A 21,453-nucleotide genomic window follows, 5' to 3' on the forward strand; every position below is an offset into this window, starting at 1 on the left:
TCCATCATCGTGTCTCCATGAAGTTGCTCGCCAACTATTACTTCTACTACTATGGCTAACACGTTTAGCAATAAAGTAAAGTAATTTACATGGCGTTTCTCAATGACACGCAGGTCATACAAAAAAATAAAGACAACTCCTATGGCTCCTGCCGGTTGTCATACTCATCGACATGCAAGTCGTGATTCCTATTACAATAGCATGAACATCTCATACATCACATATATATCATTCATCATTCATCACAACTTTGGCCATATCACATCACAAAAACACTTGCTGCAAAAACAAGTTAGACGTCCTCTAATTGTTGTTGCAAGTTTTACGTGGCTGCAATAGGGTTCTAGCAAGAACGTTTTCTTACCTACGTGAAAGCCACAACGTGATTTGTCAACTTCTATTTACCCTTCATAAGGACCCTTTTCATCGAATCCGCTCCAACTAAAGTGGGAGAGACAGACACCCGCCAGCCACCTTATGCAACTAGTGCATGTCAGTCGGTGGAACCGGTCTCACGTAAGCGTACGTGTAAGGTTGGTCCGGGCCGCTTCATCCCACAATACCTGAAGCAAAATAAGACTAGTAGCGGCAAGAAAGTTGACAACATCTACGCCCACAACAAATTGTGTTCTACTCGTGCAAAGAAACTACGCATAGACCTAGCTCATGATGCCACTGTTGGGGAACGTTGCAGAAAACAAAAAATTTCCTACAGTTTCACCAAGATCCATCTATGAGTTCATCTAGCAACGAGTGATCGGATTGCATCTACATACCTTTGTAGATCACGCGCGGAAGCGTTCAAAGAACGGGGATGAGGAAGTCGTACTCGACGTGATCCAAATCACCGGAGATCCTAGCGCCAAATGGACGGCACCTCCATGTTCAACACACGTACGGTCAGCGTGACGTCTCCTCCTTCTTGATCCAGCAAGGGGGGAGGAGAGGTTGATGAAGATCCAGCAGCACGACGACGTGGTGGTGGATGCAGGGGTCACCGCAGCAGGGCTTCACCGTTCTACTGCGAGAGGGAGAGGTGTAGCAGGGGAGAGGGAGGCGCCAAGACTCAAGGGTGTGGCTGCCCCTCCCTCCCCCACTTTATATAGGCCCCCCTAGGGGGTGCGCCGGCCCTAGGAGAGGGGGGCGGCCAAGGGGTGGAGTGCCCCCCAAGCCAGGTGGGGCGCCCCCCCACCCTAGGGTTCCCAACCCTAGGCGCATGGGGTTGGCCAAGGGGGGCGCACCAGCCCACTATGGGCTGGTACCCCTCCCCACTTTGGCCCATGGGGCCCTCTGGGATGGGTGGCCCCACCCGGTGGACCCCCGGGACCCTTCCGGTGGTCCCGGTACAATACCGGTGACCCCCGAAACTCTCCCGATGGACGAAACTGCACTTCCTATATATAATTCTTCACCTCCGGACCATTCCGGAACTCCTCGTGATGTCCGGGATCTCATCCGGGACTCCGAACAACTTTCGGGTTACTGCATATTATATCTCTACAACCCTAGCGTCACCGAACCTTAAGTGTGTAGACCCTACGGGTTCGGGAGACATGTAGACATGACCGAGATGGCTCTCCGGTCAATAACCAACAGCGGGATCTGGATACCCATGTTGGCTCCCACATGCTCCTCGATGATCTCATCGGATGAACCACGATGTCGAGGATTCAAGCAACCCCGTATACAATTCCCTTTGTCAATCGGTACGTTACTTGCCCGAGATTCGATCGTCGGTATCCCAATACCTCGTTCAATCTCGTTACCGGCAAGTCACTTTACTCGTACCGTAATGCATGATCCCGTGACCAGACACTTGGTCACTTTGAGCTCATTGTGATGATGCATTACCGAGTGGGCCCAGAGATACCTCTCCGTCATACGGAGTGACAAATCCCAGTCTTGATCCGTGTCAACCCAACAGACACTTTCGGAGATACCCGTAGTATACCTTTATAGTCACCCAGTTACGTTGTGACGTTTGGTACACCCAAAGCACTCCTACGGTATCCGGGAGTTACACGATCTCATGGTCTAAGGAAAAGATACTTGACATTGGAAAAACTCTAGCAACGAACTATACGATCTTGTGCTATGTTTAGGATTGGGTCTTGTCCATCACATCATTCTCCTAATGATGTGATCTCGTTATCAATGACATCCAATGTCCATAGTCAGGAAACCATGACTATCTGTTGATCAACGAGCTAGTCAACTAGAGGCTTACTAGGGACATGTTGGTGTCTATGTATTCACACATGTATTACGATTTCCGGATAACACAATTATAGCATGAATAAAAGACAATTATCATGAACAAGGAAATATAATAATAATCCTTTTATTATTGCCTCTAGGGCATATTTCCAACAGAGGGGTGCGGCCACCCTTTGAGGCCTTTCTCTCCTTTTCCGTATGGCCCATTAAGGCCCAATACGAATTCCCGTAACTCCCCGGTACTCCCGAAAATACCCGAATCACTCGGAACCTTTCCGATGTCCGAATATAGTCGTCCAATATATCGATCTTTACGTCGACCATTTCGAGACTCCTCGTCATGTCCCCGATCTCATCCGGGACTCCGAACTCCTTCGGTACATCAAAACACATAAACTCATAATATAACCATGTCATCGAACTTTAAGCGTGCGGACCCTACGGGTTCGAGAACTATGTAGACATGACCGAGACACGTCTCCGGTCAATAACCAATAGCGGAACCTGGATGCTCATATTGGCTCCTACATATTCTATGAAGATCTTTATCGGTCAAACTGCATAACAACATACGTTGTTCCCTTTGTCATCGGTATGTTACTTGCCCGAGATTCGATCGTCGGTATCTCAATACCTAGTTCAATCTCGTTACCGGCAAGTCTCTTTACTCGTTCCGTAACACATCATCCCGCACAACTAACTCATTAGTTGCAATGCTTGCAAGGCTTATAGTGATGTGCATTACCGAGTGGGCCCAGAGATACCTCTCCGACAATCGGAGTGACAAATCCTAATCTCGAAATACGCCAACCCAACAAGTACCTTTGGAGACACCTGTAGAGCACCTTTATAATCACCCAGTTACGTTGTGATGTTTGGTAGCACACAAAGTGTTCCTCCGGTAAACGGGAGTTGCATAATCTCATAGTCATAGGAACATGTATAAGTCATGAAGAAAGCAATAGCAACAAACTAAACGATCAAGTGCTATGCTAACGGAATGGGTCAAGTCAATCACATCATTCTCCTAATGATGTGATCCCGTTAATCAAATGACAACTCATGTCTATGGTTAGGAAACATAACCATCTTTGATCAACGAGCTAGTCAAGTAGAGGCATACTAGTGACACTCTGTTTGTCTATGTATTCACACATGTATTATGTTTCCGGTTACTACAATTCTAGCATGAATAATAAACATTTATCATGATATAAGGAAATAAATAATAACTTTATTATTGCCTCTAGGGCATATTTCCTTCATGGGCCTACTAATAGGTCCCACTCTAGTGCTAACAGAAGCATGAATGAGGACTGGTATCCATCTTCAGAAGAGGATGATACATGCTTTGAAGCCGATGATGATGGCAATGAACCTATGTCTTTTATAATCCCCTCTGGTAGAAAGAGCAGAGCTAAGAAAAGACCACCTAGGGTCTGGTATGATGAGGGCAGGCTGCATCCAGAGCAGCAATTCCAGCTTAGGCTTTGTTTCAGAGATGTGTACCAATTTAGAGAGGCTCTTTTGAATTTGCATGAAACAACTTAGAAGATACAAATATCACAGAAACTGCAGTGATAGGGTAATAGTGTGTTGTGATGGAGAGGGCTGTCAGTTCCACATGGTTGCAGCAAAGATCAGTAATGAGCCCACTTTCTACATTAAGAAGATGGTATTGGAGGACACATGTCCCACCCAATCTGAGAAGACAAGGATCAGCTCCAAGTGGCTTGGCAACAAAATGCTTGAAACTATCAGATCAGACCCCAACACTACTGTACCTGCTATAGTTGACAAGGTAAAGAGGCAGTTTGGTGTTGAGGTGCCCAAGATGATGGCATGGAGAGTAAAGAGGAAAGCAAAGGAGATTGTGCTTGGAGATCACAAGAGGCAATACAAGAGGCTGAGAGATTTTTTGGAGACTGTGAAGGCTACAAATCCTGGATCAAGATGCATTGTCAGTACTGTGAGTGGAAAAACAAGAGAAAACCCAACTGCAGGACCAAGGTTTCATGGTCTTTTTTTCTGTTTGAATGCATGTGTTGAGGGATTTTTGAATGGATGCAGGCCATTCATAGGCCTAGATGATTGTTTCATTAAGTTAACTAGTGGGGCACAAATACTAGCTACTACTGGAAGGGATGCAAACAACAATATGTACCCCATAGCATTTGGAGTGGTTGGAGTTGAAGACACACCAAATTGGTCATGGTTTTTGACTCAACTCAAATATGCCCTAGGAGGGACTGAAGAGGGAAAATTTGGGAAGTACACATTCATGTCTGATAGACAGAAGGTGAGTTTATCTACATCTTCACTTGTCCCTAAATTAGTACTCTAATTAGTTCATTAATTTGTTTAATTAGTTATGCATTTAGTGTATTTAGTCTAATTAGTTCTGCATTTAGTGTATTTAGTTCATTAATTTGTTGAACACTTACCCTAGTTGGCATGTGTATAGTGGTCATGCATCTTGTCGACAATTAGGTCAATAGGGTGGGCCACCATAGCCTAAACAACCTTTCTTTTAACCCACCTACCCTAGTTGGCATGTGTCGAGTGGTAACGCATCTTGTCAATACTTCGGTCAAGATAGCCTAGGGTGACCCTTATGGGCCACCATAGCCCAACCAACCTCCCACCTACCCTTGTTGGCATGTGTCGAGTGGTAACGCATCTTGTCAACACTTCGGTCAAGGTAGCCTAGGGTGACCCTTATGGGCCACCATAGCCCAACCAACCTCCCACCTACCCTTGTTTCGATAATTTATTTCATTTTAACAAATTCAAAATCCTTTGCAGGGTCTGTTGAATGCAGTCACAGCAGTCTTTCCCAACTGCCCTCATAGGTACTGCTTGAGGGGCACATTTATGCCAACTTTCAGGAGCAGGATTCAGAGGAGAAGACTTGAAGAAATGCATGGATGCAGCTGCATATGCTTACACTGAACATGACTTTCAGTGCAATGGAGAGCATGAAGGCTGAGTGCAAGGCTGCTTGGGAGTGGATGTCAAGGATTCCTCCAAAAGCTTGGTCAAGACATGCAATGGATACTAACTGCAAAACTGATCTGGTTGTCAATAACTTAAGTGAAGTTTTTAATAAGTACATACTTGATGTAAGGAACAAGCCAATTGTCACCATGATCAATGGGATCAAGGACAAACTTCTGGTAAGGTATCAGCAAAAGAGAGAGGGTGGACTAGTTTCAAGATGGGAAATTGCACCAACTTATGTTGAGAGGTTAGAGATGAACAAGAGATATGCAAGGGACTGCAAATCATTGATAGCTGGACCAGGTCTTTTCCAAGTGAGTAGTGGGGATAAGACCTACTCTGTTGACACTAATCTGAAAACATGTGGTTGTAAGAAGTGGGACATCTCTGGAATTCCTTGCAACCATGGTTGTTCTGCCATCTACAGGTCCAAACAACTACCAGAGGACCATGTAAATATTTTCTTCAAAAAGGCTATGTACTTGGAGTCATACAAGCCTATCATTTACCCAGTTCCTGGTCCTGATTGTTGGGTGAAAACTGCAACTTTGACATTGACCCACCTCAGTTCAAAGAAGACAAGAAGCCAGCAGAAGAGAAAAGGAAGAAAGGCAGGTTTGAGCCTCCTCAAGCAAAGCAAACATCAAGAATGGCTACAATAACTTGTAGTAACTGCAAGTTGCAGGGCCACAAATACACAAGTTGTGCAAAGCCATTGAGGCCAGATCTGCAAATCAGGAAGAACAAACACATGGTATGTTATTTTTGACTTCCTTCTCTATCTCATCACTCATTAAGTATCACTGAAATTTATCCAACAAAAATAATTGCAGGAAAACAGGACAGCCCCTGCATGGCAGCAAGGGGGAAGCTCAACATCTGGTACAACAACTCCTAGGGGTGCAAGCTCTACATCTGCTTCAAGGGGATCTGCTGCTGCTGCTTCAAGGGGCAAATCTGCTAGAGCTGCTGGTTTATCTGCTAGAGCTGCAAATTCTTCTCCTTCTGGTGCTGGTACTGCTGCTGCAAGGAGAGGTGCAAAAACAGGTGCAAGAACCTTCAATCCTCCAAGAACTACTGCAGAAGCTTCAACCTAGCCAGCCAACAGGAAATAGGCCGAAAAGGGCAAGATACATGAGCAAAAGGATGGAGGGGTACTTCTATGCCAGTGGGAACTACTGAGAGTTCTTGTTTGACTATGTATCCAAGTGCATGTGTGCTCCATCAGGCACTAGAGCACTTTATCTATGCCAAGACTAAATTTGAACTTATGTAATGATGTGTTGAACCTATGTGTGCCACTATGAACTACTGTTGTGTAATGCTATGCTAAACCTATGTATGGATCTTTGTTTTATGCTATGAGGAACTGCTATCTATTATTCTTGTGTACTGCTATGTTGGCTTGCTTCAATCATCATGTACCTATCTATAATTATGTGCTTGCACTGCTACATTTACTCTGTACTGCTATGTTTGTTTGCACTCCCTGATCATCACATTATGTGCATAATAATAATGCCAGAAAGTTCCTGGTATACTCATGCCATAAGTTACTAGTATTTCAAATTTTTCTGTGCACAATAATTTGACTATCACACCAGTTTCACCTGGAGTGAAGTAAATATAATAGAGTACTCAATATGATACAAGAGATAGCACTACAAATTAAGTTCAAATTCATGCCATAAGTTCAAAATCTAGACTTGCAGATAAACTGCATAATTCAGTACAAATTTAACCATTACAACAGTACAGTGCACTTCTAGTAGGGCTGATTATTCAGTGCAACAGAAGCACAACTACACCAGTACAATGCCACATTACATAATTAAAATTCATCACAGATCTCCTTCAACTTCTTGATCTTGTCCTTGTAGCCATGCTTCTGTTTCAGCAAATCAGAGATGATGTACTCTAGCTTTTTCTTCTCTTCCTTTAGTTGGTCTCTCTCTGTGAGCACTTGGTCTCTCTCTACCACAAGCTTGTCCCTCTCCTTCTCTGCCTTTGCCCTGAGTAACTGATGTAGGTTTGTGCAACCATGGTCTGCCAGCTTCTTCTTCTCCATCTCCTCTTTCAGATCATTGAGAGCCAACCTAGTATTGCCCAGCTCAGTAATAGCATCCTCCTTGTCAGCCACCATTTTTGCAAAATCAAGTTTGAAAAATCTCAGCTCTTCTTCCATCTTCCTCTTTTCTCCAACTAATTTGTAATTCTGATCACCAAGCTGAACATTGTCTCTCACCCTGTCATTGATTTCTTTGTCATACATGCCCCACAATTCAGTTAGGCAGAACTGCATAGCCACTGACCACTCAGGGTCTATCCACTCCAGATAGTTGCACTTTAGTTCAGCCTATAATTCAGAAAAAATATTGTCAATCATACTACACAAGAGAGTTCTCAGTAAGAAATTGTGTTCATTTAAATGCACAAACAATTAAGAAAGCCTATCAAATTAATATGTTTTCAATAAGAAATTTTTGTCACTTTTAACAGCATATAAACTAAATATATGTTGTCATTATAAACAAAATTTAGTGCTGGCACTAACAATGTTGTACACTAGTTGTACACTACTTAATTATTTGAGCAAATTACACTGCCATAGCATAATTTCCTACTGGCACTAACAATGTTGTACACTACTTAATTATTTGGAGCAAATTACACTGGCGTAGCATAATTTACTACTGTCAGAGCATAATTAAATCCAACTGTGGGCAATGACAATTGTTCACACTAATAAGCAGAGCAAAATTTCCTTCTGGCATTTGAATGGAGCAAAAACTAACTAAGGTTAACTAAATACAGTACTAACCAACATACCTTCTCCTCAGCGCAAGCAAGAAAACGGCGGCCAGTGTCCGTAGATTCAAATGCTACTAGCCTGAGGCAAGGCTCGCGATGCAGACAGCGAGAGGAGAGCTCATGAGCAATGCCACTCCATTCATAGCATGGGATAGTCCTAGGAAGCTTAAAACCAAAGAGATTGAAGAAATCAGTGACTTGGTAAGAAATCCCCAACTCAAGAACCCTAACCCTAACCCTAAATGTTGGAATCCCCAAATGAACGTACCTGGCTAGTCACTGACTTGTCGTCCGAAGAAGAAGAGCTTGACCCCTCGCTCCAGGAAACCATGGCGGACCGGCGGACGGCGGCGAGACGACGGTGGCGGCGGCGGCGGTCGTCGAGGTCGAGACAGAGGGGTCGGATGTGCTCTGGTGCGGTCTGGTCCGACGAGCGACCCGCACGGCCCACTAATACACGGTCGCGGAAACGGACGTCCCCCTCCGTCTAACGGCGTCCGTCAGCCCGCGCCACGTCGACCCGACAGGTGGGCCCGACCTGTCGGTTTCGCTGTTTCCGCGGCTAAAACAGCCAGTCAGTGCTCCGCGGTACCGATTAGTCCCAGAGTTGGTGGTTTTTTGTGACATGGCTTAAATGTGGTACTGACCGGTTACCCTAGCCTCAAGTGTAGTGGTTTTGGGTAATAACTCGGAACAGGGGGACAAAGCTTGTCTCCAGTTATGTCCCGTTCCGCCTCCATTTGTTAGGAACTGACCCGGCCAATTTTTCCATCTAACAACCTCATATACTTTGGCTAGGATAGTCTAAACTGTCTGGATTTCCATGATTAAAAATAATCAAATTTTTTTATTCCTAAATAGCTACGGTCCGCTACCTAATTTTAATAAGCATGTAGTCATGTCATGTCAACACCTATGCATGTTAATCACAAGTTACTTTTTTCTGCATGCAACCCACTACCTATTTTCCTAAGCATGAAGCTATACATATTAGGGGTGTTTGTTTTCAGGGACTTATTAATTTAGGGACTTAAATAAGTCTCTATAAGTCTCATCTAAACCAAACATGAGGGACTTATAGGGACTTAAAGTGGGCATTTGGAACTTATGAAATAAGACTCTCAAGGAGGGACTTATAATTATAATATGGTCTTTTAGTCCATGTTAAGTCTCAGGAACCAAACATATAGGGACTTTTTAGAGACTTGGGACTTATAAGTTGGGACTAAAAAAAATCCTAAGACTTATGAACCAAACAGGGCCTTAGTTATGCACATCAATCATAAGTTACTATCTGCATTAATTTAATCATGTAGTCATGCCACATTAACAAGCATGCATGTGACTCATAAGATTTTTTTTTAATTTATGTTGTCATACCTACTATATCTAAATAGCTAGCCCTCACTACTGGACTTCTCTCAACATGCGTGCTTACACATCACTTTCATTATTTATAGCCATCTGATGGAAATCGTGTGACATTAGAAGTCATGCATGTGCATTAAACTATCCATGCAAATCATGCCATTTCATTAAGTCATGCATGTCTTTTTCCCAGGGAATCAAGTCATGCATGTTAGTCACAATTTAATTTTTTCGTTAATTTCTGTGTGGTGGTATATGTGTTAGACTCTTGAAGCAAAAATATATGGTGTGTGCTTTACATTGTGTCGAATCCAAAATGTTTTTCTTTCTATACATCATTTTATCACATACTTTGTATGTTTTATTTTTTTAACACAAACTAAGAACACTCTTATCATATTTGTATTTTCATTAGGTTTAGTTGTTTTTAAGCACTTATTGATGCATTTATTTTAACATGTTTTCCGCGGCAACGCGTGGAGCATCATCTAGTATGATATATACATGTGTCAGATACTTGGAGCACACATATGTAGTTTATGGTTCACGGTTTTGTTAGAAAACAAAATTTTGTTAATTATGATCCAAAAGTTTTTCGCCTTTATACATGACTTTGTGGCATGTTTCATATGTTTGCTGTTTTGAAATTGTAAACTGAAATCACTCTCACATTTCTTTTTTCATTTTGTCCGTTTTATAGCACATATATAATTATTTTAGCAAGTTTTCCTCCACAACGCGCAAGGCATCGTATAGCTTACACAAGCAGATAAGCCTCAAGGTAGGGCCGAAATCACTATTCTAACCCTGTGAGCAATCTTTGTTGCAAAATGAACTCGACATGAAAGTATTTCACGATCTGACCCTTTTAGCAATGCCAAAGCCCGCGGCGTTGTCGTCCAACATAGAAACGCCGAGCAAGCCCGTGTTTCCGCTCCATATAAAAATGCCGAGCTAGCTAGCGTTACTATCCAGGCCAAGCTAGCGTCGTTCGCTGACATGGCATGCTGGAAACGCCAGTATCATTGGCGTTTCTAGCTTGACTACAAACGCCAGGGGCCATGGCGTTTCTGGCCTTGATACGCTGCAAACAATGAGCCTTGTAGGCTAGGGTATAGGCTGGTGGACATGCATGCTTGCACGGACTGCTAACAATGCGCTGCACCACAATATAGTACTTCTTGCAAAGCTAAAGGATGGTGGACATGCATGCTTCCACGGGCTGCTAAAAATGTACTGCACCACAATCTACTTCTTGTAGGCTAGGCTATAGACTCGTAGACATGCATGCTTGCATGGGCTGCTACTGTTTGGAGTGGCAGAACTGGCATCATGCATATGCTTGCATGCAAAGCATCGAAAAAGGATCATGATCTAGGAAAATGCTCAATGGCCTAGCGGCAAGCATGCATGTCAAGGCTAGAAACGCCATGGCCCCTAGCGTTTGTAGACAAGTTAGAAACGCCAATGGTCTTGGCGTTTCCTGCATACCACGTCAACGAGCGAAGCTAGTTCGGCCTAGACAGCAACGCGAGTTACCTCGGCGTTTTCATGTTAAGCAAAAACGCGAGCTTGCTCGGTGTTTCCATATGAAACAGAAATGTCACGGTCTCTGGCATTGCTAAAAGGGTCAGATCGTGAAATACTTTCATTCAAAGTTCATTTCGTGCCATAGATTGCTGACGAGGTCAAAATAGTTGATTTTGGCCTCAAAGTAGCTGGACCAGCGTTGCCAAGGAGCAACTCGTCCACGCAAGCCCAACCAAATAGCATACCCCACTTGTGTGTGTTGTATTGGGTCTGGCCCGTGTTTTTGAGGTTCAGTAGGCGTGCACATGAGTGATTTAAGTGAACCCCTAAAAAAGAGTGATTGGGTGAACAGACTAGAAATGGGTGCATACATATTATACTGGTTCAACGCTTATGACATACTAAGATTTAATTTGATTTATGTATGGGAAAGGAATACAAGAAAAGTTTTAATTTAGTTGAGGTTTTGGTAATATTTGATTTGATTTGGATAATCGCAAGATTTTATTTTATTGAGTTAACACGGGACGTGATTTGAGTACAGTGTCAATTTGCTTTTGATTATTCCAGGTTACTCTATTTACAATGATTTTGTTGTGAACTAAGTAATAAAAGCAGCGTTTGATCCTCAAAAAAAAGTTGCTCTATTTACATTAGTTTTATTTTTGTGCGGCATGAGTTGAGAGTACAAAAATATCAACAAAAAACCAAGGAGAGGAGGGGGGTGGGGGTCCCGAAGGAGGACGAGGGGAGGCGACCGAAACAACTCTTAGAGTTTTCTTTCAGGTCTATTTAGGGCACATCTATTGCACATCTAAGTGGCTCAATGAAACTAGGAAGAAAAAGAAAAAAAACAAAAAGAAATCTTTATAGAAATCTCTGCGTAAATCAATGATATAGGACTTAAATGTGCAATACTTAGGGCATATCTAGATGTGCCTTAGCAAAATTGTTTTCTTTTCGTGTCTTCTTGCTCTCCCGATCCTAATCTCTCATCCTGTGACAGATTTGTGCATCAGAGTTTATCAATCGTGATCCGAGGTGTTACACATATCGAGGGAAAAGAATTTTATGAAACCAGGTCTCACGCGAGACCCATCCTGATGGATGACACGTGACATTCACAAATCACAAAGCATCCCCACCCCCCATTTAAAATTAGGGGAGGAGAGATTAGATGCTTTGTGATTTATGAATGCCACGTGTCATCCATCCGGACGGGTCTCACCTACTAACCGTGAGACCTGGTCTCATATAATATTTTTTTCTCATATCAAGCCTGAGTAAAGGTTTACTCCCTATAGAGAGATCTTGCAGTCCCGCGCACAATCTACCAAATACATACGGCAGGAAGACATTTTTGGGAAGGTAATAAATGTATTTATTACTCATTGCGAGGCAGCACATTACATCAAATTAATAGGAAAATATTTTTTGGTAGGAAACCCGGCCTCGGTGAATCAGATAAGACTGGCAGTAACAAACATAGCACATGTCTTCCTATATACATACGCATCGACATCAACCGTGGCCCAAATCATCCTCTGAGTAGTACGCACTCCCATCTCATCTGACGATCTTGAACAACCTGCGCGCGCAGGAATGGCGAACTACTACATGAAGCCGGCCTTCCAGTTCCTGGTGCTTTTCCTTGTTCTTCTCGGATGCTTCGCGTCTCGCGCTCAGAGTAAGCTGCCACTTCTCAAATCGAAAAATATGTGCCGCGCAGTGTGGTTTTTCAGGGGCGCTGCGCATTTCCTCTCTTATGCTAGATACATCATCTACATTTGTATATGCTGAGCTTCTTAATCTTGGAACTACTTTGCAGGTCAAGGGCATGGACCGGACATATTCTCATGTGAGAGGCAGCTGATGCGGCCATGCGACTTGTGTTACTGCTGCTTGTATGGCAACAATAAGGGAGTGTGCTATGCAACTGATGTAGACTGCAGGCTGGCTTGCCCTCCGCCTAAATTCACCCTACCATGAACCTGAACATTTTCTTGTAATGTCTCTCATGTAGTACGTCTGTACTTCTTACCCCATACTCTGAAGAATAACTGGCAGAATCAACTGATGCCATATGTGTGTGTGCTTATCTGTTTGCACTACTTTTTCTGTCGAAAAACAAAATTGTTCCCAGTTTGCTGAAGCACAAACAGCGAGACCCTAATTTATGTGTGTAGGCGGCCTGATCTTTCACGTCGGCTCTTGATCAGCAGTTCTCCCTTGTTCTTCCTAGCAACCTTGGCGATGTGGTGAACAACCCTCCGTCGCTTAAATTTTCATGATGGAAAAATGAAAAATCACTGATAATGCACACGATCTGACCGCCCTTAACTCGGACGTTTTCTGTATATTTGCATATCTCAAAAACAAATTAATCAAGGTTAAAAAAAACAAATTAATCTCACATTTTTGTGAGATAAACTAATCATACATAGGAGGCTGCCTCGTTACCAAACTTGTGGATCGTGTAATTTCTATTTAATTTGTAGTAAAACTAGCCAGGATGGCATTTCCTAAAAAAAACGTACATGTGCAGTACCCTTTGCAGATATAGACAACCCCATACATGGGATAAGGACTAAGCTGAACTTTTATAACAAAAAAACTATTACGGCAACAACCAAATCTCACGGTTCAGAAATCCAATTTGGCTCCCGGTAGCACGTGCTCCTGTGCTCAAAAATGATTTTTGAAATGTCAAAAAAGTCCCAACAAATCTTTTATGTATTCATAATCACATCCAAATGCTACATGCAAAGTTTTAAGCAAAAAGGTTAAACATATTGGCATGCTAAAAAAACAAATTGAAACACAAATGTTACCCCAAAATGTCACTTCAAGTTTGTTTTTTTCACCGACGAAACACCACACCTCCATTTTGCATTATTGTCAAACATGATTGCGACACAAACACGACATCCACTCGGAATATAATACTACTTTTTCTACTACAGCTCCGTTTCAGAACTCTTTAAAAACATTTTACTACTTTTTCTGAGTTGTTGTTCATCTGGGAGCATTTGCTCCCGGAAGCCAAAACGCCTACCGCGGTTCGACTCGGAATATAATACTAACATACTTAGAAGGAAATGACTCCTAAGTGACATATCTAAGGGGTCCTAAAATTTGGTAGCACCTTGTACTATGTGATCTTTTTCTATGTCGTGTTTCCTCAATTCAGCAGTGACAAGACGAAGGGCTCTCTTCTTTTGCGTTCCAGTGAAGAGAAGTGGAGAATCTGTGCTTGCGACTCATCCTTGGGGGGCTGTTCCTGGGGCATCTTTGTTTTATGTAGTTGTTGCTTGACTATGGTTTACTGTGTGACTCCTCCTGGCATGTAATAGGATTAGCTTAAGTTGTGTGAGTCGAACAAAACTTCTCCTGGATGCTGTTCCGATGGTTTCTTTAATGGAAATCGGAGGGAAAAACCCTCTTTTGCTCCAAAAAAAATGTCATGTTTCCTCCTTTGATGGATATATATTAGCTGGTAAGATTTTAAATGCAGTTTAAAATCGAAACATGTTTGATCTTTTGCCTTACTGCACCATGCTGATCCACCCTGGTTTTTTTTACAAACTTCTCCTCCTTTATTCACTTAGCAAAACAGTGGCATCGTTTCCAAGTAATGGAAGCACCTCGACCAGTGCGATCCTCCCTAGTTTCTTGTTTTTCTTGGTCGTACAATTCTTTATTTTTTAAAACTATTTTTTTCTTGAAACTGAGGTCGTACAATTCAAGATTTTGTGCGTACAGAACCATCCACCAACGTGTCAATCACATCCCTTGAATATAATGCATGCGTCACATAATTCATCTTTGGCTTGCTAATTACAGAATTAATTCCCGGCCCGAACAACTGATACACACAATCATCGTTTCCTTGATGAAATATGGTTGCATGTATAATATTATTTTCTGCAACTTTTTCATTATCATGGCTTAATTTTTTTAACTGGCTCAGCTCTAATACTACCTCCATCCTGATTTACCAGTTCTCTTCATATTTTACGTCATATTTGGACTATGATTTTAACTAATAAAATATAAGTTATACATAGCAAAAAAAATCATTGGACACTACATTCTAATATGAATCTAACAATATAATTTTTGGTGACATGCATTATTTTGCTAGTCAAATATGTGGTCAAATTGTAATCCAAAATACGGTGGCGACTAATAAAGTAGAATGAAGGTAGTAGTATCAATAATGGAGGTTATCGTTCCTGTATCACAGTTTATGCATATGTTTACTTCTATAAATTGCATTGATGTGGATACGCACATCAGTATCCAGGTGAACAATTTTGAAAAATTTGAACATATTTTGAAAATGCAATATTTTTTTAAATTTATAAACACTTTTTGAAAATATGAACAATTTTTAAAATTGTGAACATTTTTTAAGTTTATAAAAAAAATCAAACAGCAGGGAAAAAAGAACCCGACAAAATCAGAAAACCCGGCAGAGAAAAACAACCGAAGAAAGAAAAAACCAACACATAATGTTCTATAATCTCTACTACTAAATGAGAGTTTGTTCCGTCGCCTTCACCTACCACCGGCTTTTCTCCCACGTTTTCCTCCCCCTTTGGTTTCCTGTTAGTACTTTTGGTAACCTTAACCGATGCCGTACAAGATAAAAACCAACATGAATATATTAATTTGAAATAATTTAAACCAGATTGGTACTTTTCCAAAACCCCGTCCTGCATTAACTCAATCGGTCAAATCAATCTTACCAAAATTTGTACTAAGTCAAAACTTTCCTTGCCTTCTTCTACCCATACTCCCATCAACTTGAATGTTAGCAAAATTAATGTAAGGTATATGTCCAAGATTGATGTTGAATCACTAGAGTGCACGTCCGTTGCAATGCACAAGCAATCAGTGGTGTTCCTGAAACCGGAGTAGCAAGAGCTGCTAAATAGGCCGGCCCAAATCCAAGTGTCATGCGTCAAATAGGGTATTCCGCTAGAGAGGGCTAGAGAGGAACTAAATTCTGTATTTCTGGACCCTCTGACTTCAAACGGCTACGCGAACTCGTGCCTTCAGTTCCGGGATTACGACGGCCCCGGTGAATTAGATAAGATTGGAAGCAACAAACATAACGCATGTCTGCCTATATATATGCATCGACGTCAACGGTGGATCAAACCATCCTGTGAGCAGTACGCACTCTCATCTTATCTGACGATCTTGAACCACCTGCGCGTGCACGAATGGCGAGCTACCACATGAAGCCGGCCTTCCAGTTCCTGGTGCTTTTCCTGGTTCTTCTCGGATGCTTCGCATCTCGCGCTCAGAGTAAGTTGCAGCGTCTCAGCGCTGCACATTCCCTCCTCATGAATCGCCATGGTCGATTTGGTTCTTAATCTTGGAACTATTTTACAGGTCAAGGACATGGGCCGGACATATTCTCGTGTGAGAGGCAGTTGATGCGGCCATGCGACTTGTGTTACTGCTGCTTGTATGGCAACAATAAGGGAAAGTGCTATGCAACCCATGCGGTCTGCAAACTGAACTGCCATCTGCCTAAATTCACCCTCCCATAAAGAACCTGAACATTTCTTGTCTCTCATGTAGTACGTCTGTATTACTTCTTAATGCATACTCTGAAGAATAATTGGGCGGAATCAACTGATGATATATGCCTGCGTCACTGCGTGCATCTCTGTTTGCACTATTTTTCGGGTTGAAAAAAAATGCGTTTGTCGCAGTTGGTGTGTATGTTTAATTCTATAAATTGCGCCGATATGGATAAGCGTATCTGTATCAGGGCGATATGTATACATAGATAAATCATTTGAATTTTTTTTTGGCAATACAGGCATACTATGGAGGAGTTAGCGCGGTAAACTAAAGTACTCCCTCCCATCCATATTACTTATCGCAGCATTTTTCTTTGAGGGCAAAGCAAGGCTTTATAACTTAACGGTGCTGGGCAACATCACCCAAAGCACAATCAGCCACATGGGCTGGTACATCGGACTCCCATTCCACATAGTGGTTCGGGTCATACATACGACCAAGATTCGCAAGCTCATGAGCTACGGAGTTTGCATTACGACGACAAACAGAAATAGCAAAGGAAGAGAACCACATTTTGAGTTGGAATTTTGTGTCCTCAACTACTGCAGCGTATGCCGAGGAATCTAGCTTATGGACGTCCATTGCTTCCATCAGAAGTTGTGAGTCGGTCTCAAACACGACACTGACGATACCCATGTCTGCAGCAAGAGAGACTGCATGCGACAGTGCAATAGCTTCAGCAGCAAACGCATCTCTGATGTTCGCCTGACAGCCTGCACGCGCGCCAACAATATTCCCATCTGCTGTTCGTGCAACAACGCCCCAGCCTCCAATTTCTTCTCCAGGTACAAAAGACCCGTCCAGGTTAATTTTGACTACTCCTTCCGTTGGTGGCTTCCATACCTCAGGTGTCATCTTCTTTAGCTGTGGCCTGTAAATCTGTAGGTATTCAAGCACCATGCTTCGAGTTCTGCGGGCGACCTCGTTTGCAGTTACCGGAAGCTCTCCTTCCCTCACCTTATTTCTATTTGACCACCAAAGCCACCAGAAGGTCAGCACATGCAGGCGCTTCCCCTCATCAAGTCTCCATAAATAGTCAAACATTTCATGCACCGACGTGATGTCCTCCAGATCCATCCTCTCCTTCTCCATCGCAAGGTCCCTCCATCCCTTCTTGACCTCCTTGCATTTGATAAACAGATGGGCACTGGGATACCTTTTTTCTTCAGATTTGTACGTAGGGCTAGGGACTCATGCTTCAGTCGCCATGCGAACATGTGGATATTCCCTGGGCAGGGTAATTTTCACAGCCTTTTCCATGAGTCGTCTGTTGTACTGTCCAAGTTGCCAGCCACAGTCGTGCTCTGACCCACTCCTCCATCTTTAGCCTGCTTCTCTAGCTGGACATGTAGTTTATAAGCACTCTTCACTGAATGTGTTCCTTTGGTGTCATACTGCCATGCAATGAAGTCTGGAACTCCGTCCCTTAATGGAATTTGTAGAATGTGCTTAACATCATCCGGCCAGAATGTTTCCCTGACTAACTGTATATCCCAGGACCCGGTAGCAGGATCAATTAGATCACTAACACGCTCCAACAGATTCCCATTCCTTGGTGTGATAATTCGTCATGACCACGGCCGGGGTATCCACGGATCAGTCCATATATTAACTCCTGACCCATCTCCTATCCGCCACAGATATCCTTCCCTGACCAACTCCACACCATGCAACAAACTTCGCCAGGCATATGAAATGCCCCCTCTCGGTTTCGCCTCAAGGACATGGCCATGGGGAAAATATCGTGCCTTGAGGATTCTGGCACATAGTGTATCTGGATTTTGGACTAAGCGCCAGACTTGCCTCGACAGCATTGCAATATTGAAGCTATGCATATCTCGGAAACCTAGTCCCCCTTGCGATTTTGGTTTGGTCAATTTTTCCCAGCTGATCCAATGGATCGTGTTTTCTTTGTCTTGTTGAGACCACCAGTAGTTGCCAATAAGCGAGCTGATCTCCTTGCAGAAGGTTTTTGTCAAGTAGAAGCATGACATTGCAAAGGTAGGTATAGCTTGGGCCACCGCTTTCACCAAGGTCTCTTTGCCAATTTTTGCTATCAACTTCTCCTTCCAACCATACACGCGCCCAGCAATGGCACTCTTAACATAAGCAAAAGCCTTTCGACGTGACTTCCCAACATGAACAGGAAGACCAAGATACTTGTCGTTCCAAGACTCACTGCTGATTTGGAGAGCGTTTTTCACCTCCGCCTTAACTGCCGCTGGTGTGTTTGGACTAAACATGATCGCAGATTTTTCAGTATTAATACACTGGCCTGAGCAGTCCTCGTAAAGGTCCAGAACTGCCCTCAATTCTTTGCCCTCCTCCTTTTCGCTCGTAACAGAAGGACCGAGTCATCAGCGAACAGCAGGTGAGATACCACTGGCGCGCGCTGGCAGATCCGGATACCATTGATCTTCCCTGAACTTTCTGCATCATGGAGAAGAGCCGAGAGTCCCTCCGCACATATAACGAACAAGTACGGTGATAAAGGATCACCTTGGCGGAGGCCTCGGGACGGGCAGAACTGCTGAGTGAGCTCTCCATTAATTTTAATTTGGTACCGCACAGAGCTGATGCATTTCATTATGAGGTCGACCCAATTCCTTCCGAACCCTAGCTTCTGCAACATGGCCTTGACAAATCCCCACTCAACCCGATCATAGGCCTTACTCATGTCTGCTTTCACCGCAACCACTCCTTCTTTCCCCTTCTTCTTATTCAGCAAGAAATGCGACAACTCATAAGCAACAAGTACATTGTCCGTGATTAGCCTTCCTGGTACAAACGCACTCTGATTCTCCGAGATGATTCCTGGCAACACCATTTTCAGTCTATTCATCATGACTTTGGATACAAGTTTGTAAACGACATTACACAGACTGATCGGCCGAAGGTCCTTTATCCTTTTTGGGTCTTTAACCTTTGGTATGAGGACCACAACAGTATCGTTCCAGTTCTCTGGGATGGGCCCACCATTCAGCACTGCCAAGACCTCTTCTACAATCTTATCGCCCATAAAGTGCCAATGGCGTTTGTACACAATAGCGGGCATGCCATCGGGGCCCGGTGCCTTCAGGTCACCAATATGATCCAGGGCAGCTTCCACCTCCTCCCGGGTGAACTCGGCTTCAAGCACTGCCCGCATATCATCAGTCACGCGCGGTTGGACCTTGCTTATAAGCTCTGCCACCCTGTTGCCCGCTGTAGTTGTAAAAAGTTCCTGAAAATAAGAAGAAACATAGTTATTTAGCTCCTCTCCCTCCTCCACCTCCGTCCCATCCTCCCTCTTTAACTTCCTGATTCTATTCACCTTCCTCCTTGCTGAAGCTACTGCCATAAAATACTTTGTGTTTCTGTTACCATCTCTCAGCCAGTCAACATGTGATCTTTGCTTTGATCTGACATTCTTTTTCTCCTCAAGGTCTTCTACTACACATCTTAATCTTGCCTCCTCTCTAACTTTCTCTTCAGAAACAGGGGCACGCATGCATTTCTCCAGGTCACCTTTCGCCTTTTTCAGTCTCCCTTCGAGCTCTCCCACCACCTCTTTATGCCATTTTCGCATTCTTCCAGCCACCTTACACAAAGAGGAGGACACATCTGCACCTTCCTCCAACCACCCTTCCTCCCATGCCCCCTGAATCTCCTCACTGCACCCCTCCTCTTTCAGCCACCAAGCTTCAAACCGGAATCCTTTATCTCCTCCCCCTGTCCTTCTCTTTCCTCCCTGAGTACACACTATTACAGGTCGGTGATCTGAGTGTCTGGGGTTCCCATTAATCACCGTGAAGTCTGGAAACCACTCACACCATTTTGTGTTTGCGGTGGCACGATCAAGTCTCTCACATATATAATTGTCCAACACCCTGCTATGGTTCCTCCAAGTGTATTTGTCTCCCATATAACCAATGTCAGACAAGCCACATCGTTCCAGAGCCTCCCTAAAATTGTCCAGAAGCACTTGTGACCTGGTGGCACCCCCACCTTCTCATCTTGTGTCAAGATTTCGTTGAAATCACCTAGGCATACCCATGGACGACCGTCTTGGTGTTATTGTCCCAGAATTTTCAGTGTCCTCCACGTCTCCTTCTTCCGTTCTGTGACCGACTCCCCATACACCCCGGTCAGCCTCCACACTCTTCCGTCCTCCTCCGTCACGTCCACATCTACGTGTCTCCGCCCATACGATCTCAACGCCACATCCACACCCCTCCTCCAAAACAACGCAACACCCCTACTTCTCCCTTCCGAGTTCCACGCCGTCATGTTGGCGAGGCCCAGCTGTTGGGGAACGTTGCAGAAAACAAAAAAATTTCCTACTTGTTTCACCAAGATCCATCTAGGAGTCATCTAGCAACGAGTCATCAGATTGCATCTACATACCTTTGTAGATCGCGGTGCGGAAGCATTCAAAGAACGGTGATGATGTAGTCGAACACGACGTGATCCAAAATCACCGATGACCAAGCGCCGAACGGACGGCACCTCCGCGTTCAACACACGTACGGGACGGGAGACGTCTCCTCCTTCTTGATCTAGCAAGGGGAGAGGAGAGGTTGATGAAGATCCAGCAGCACGACGGCTGTGGTGGTGGATGCAGGGCGTCACAGTAGCAGGGCTTCGCCTATACTACGGGGAGAGACGTTAACGGGAGAGAGGGAGGCGCCAAGGCTCAGGTATCGTCCTCCCCTCCTCAACTATATATAGGGGTGGTCAAGGGGGTGGCCGGCCCTAGTAGAATGGAATCTACTAGGGGGCGGCCAAGGGGTGGGGGGCTTGCCCCCCAAGCAAGGGGGCGCCCCCCTTAGGGTTCCCCCAACCCTAGGCGCATGGGCCCTTGGGGGGTGGCGCCCCAGCCCACTTTGGGCTGGGTTCCCTCCCACTTCAGCCCATGGGCCCCCCGGGATAGGTGGCCCCACCCGG

This window comes from Triticum urartu, chromosome 3 (genome assembly GCF_003073215.2).
Source record: "Triticum urartu cultivar G1812 chromosome 3, Tu2.1, whole genome shotgun sequence".
In the NCBI taxonomy this organism is placed as follows: domain Eukaryota; kingdom Viridiplantae; phylum Streptophyta; class Magnoliopsida; order Poales; family Poaceae; genus Triticum; species Triticum urartu.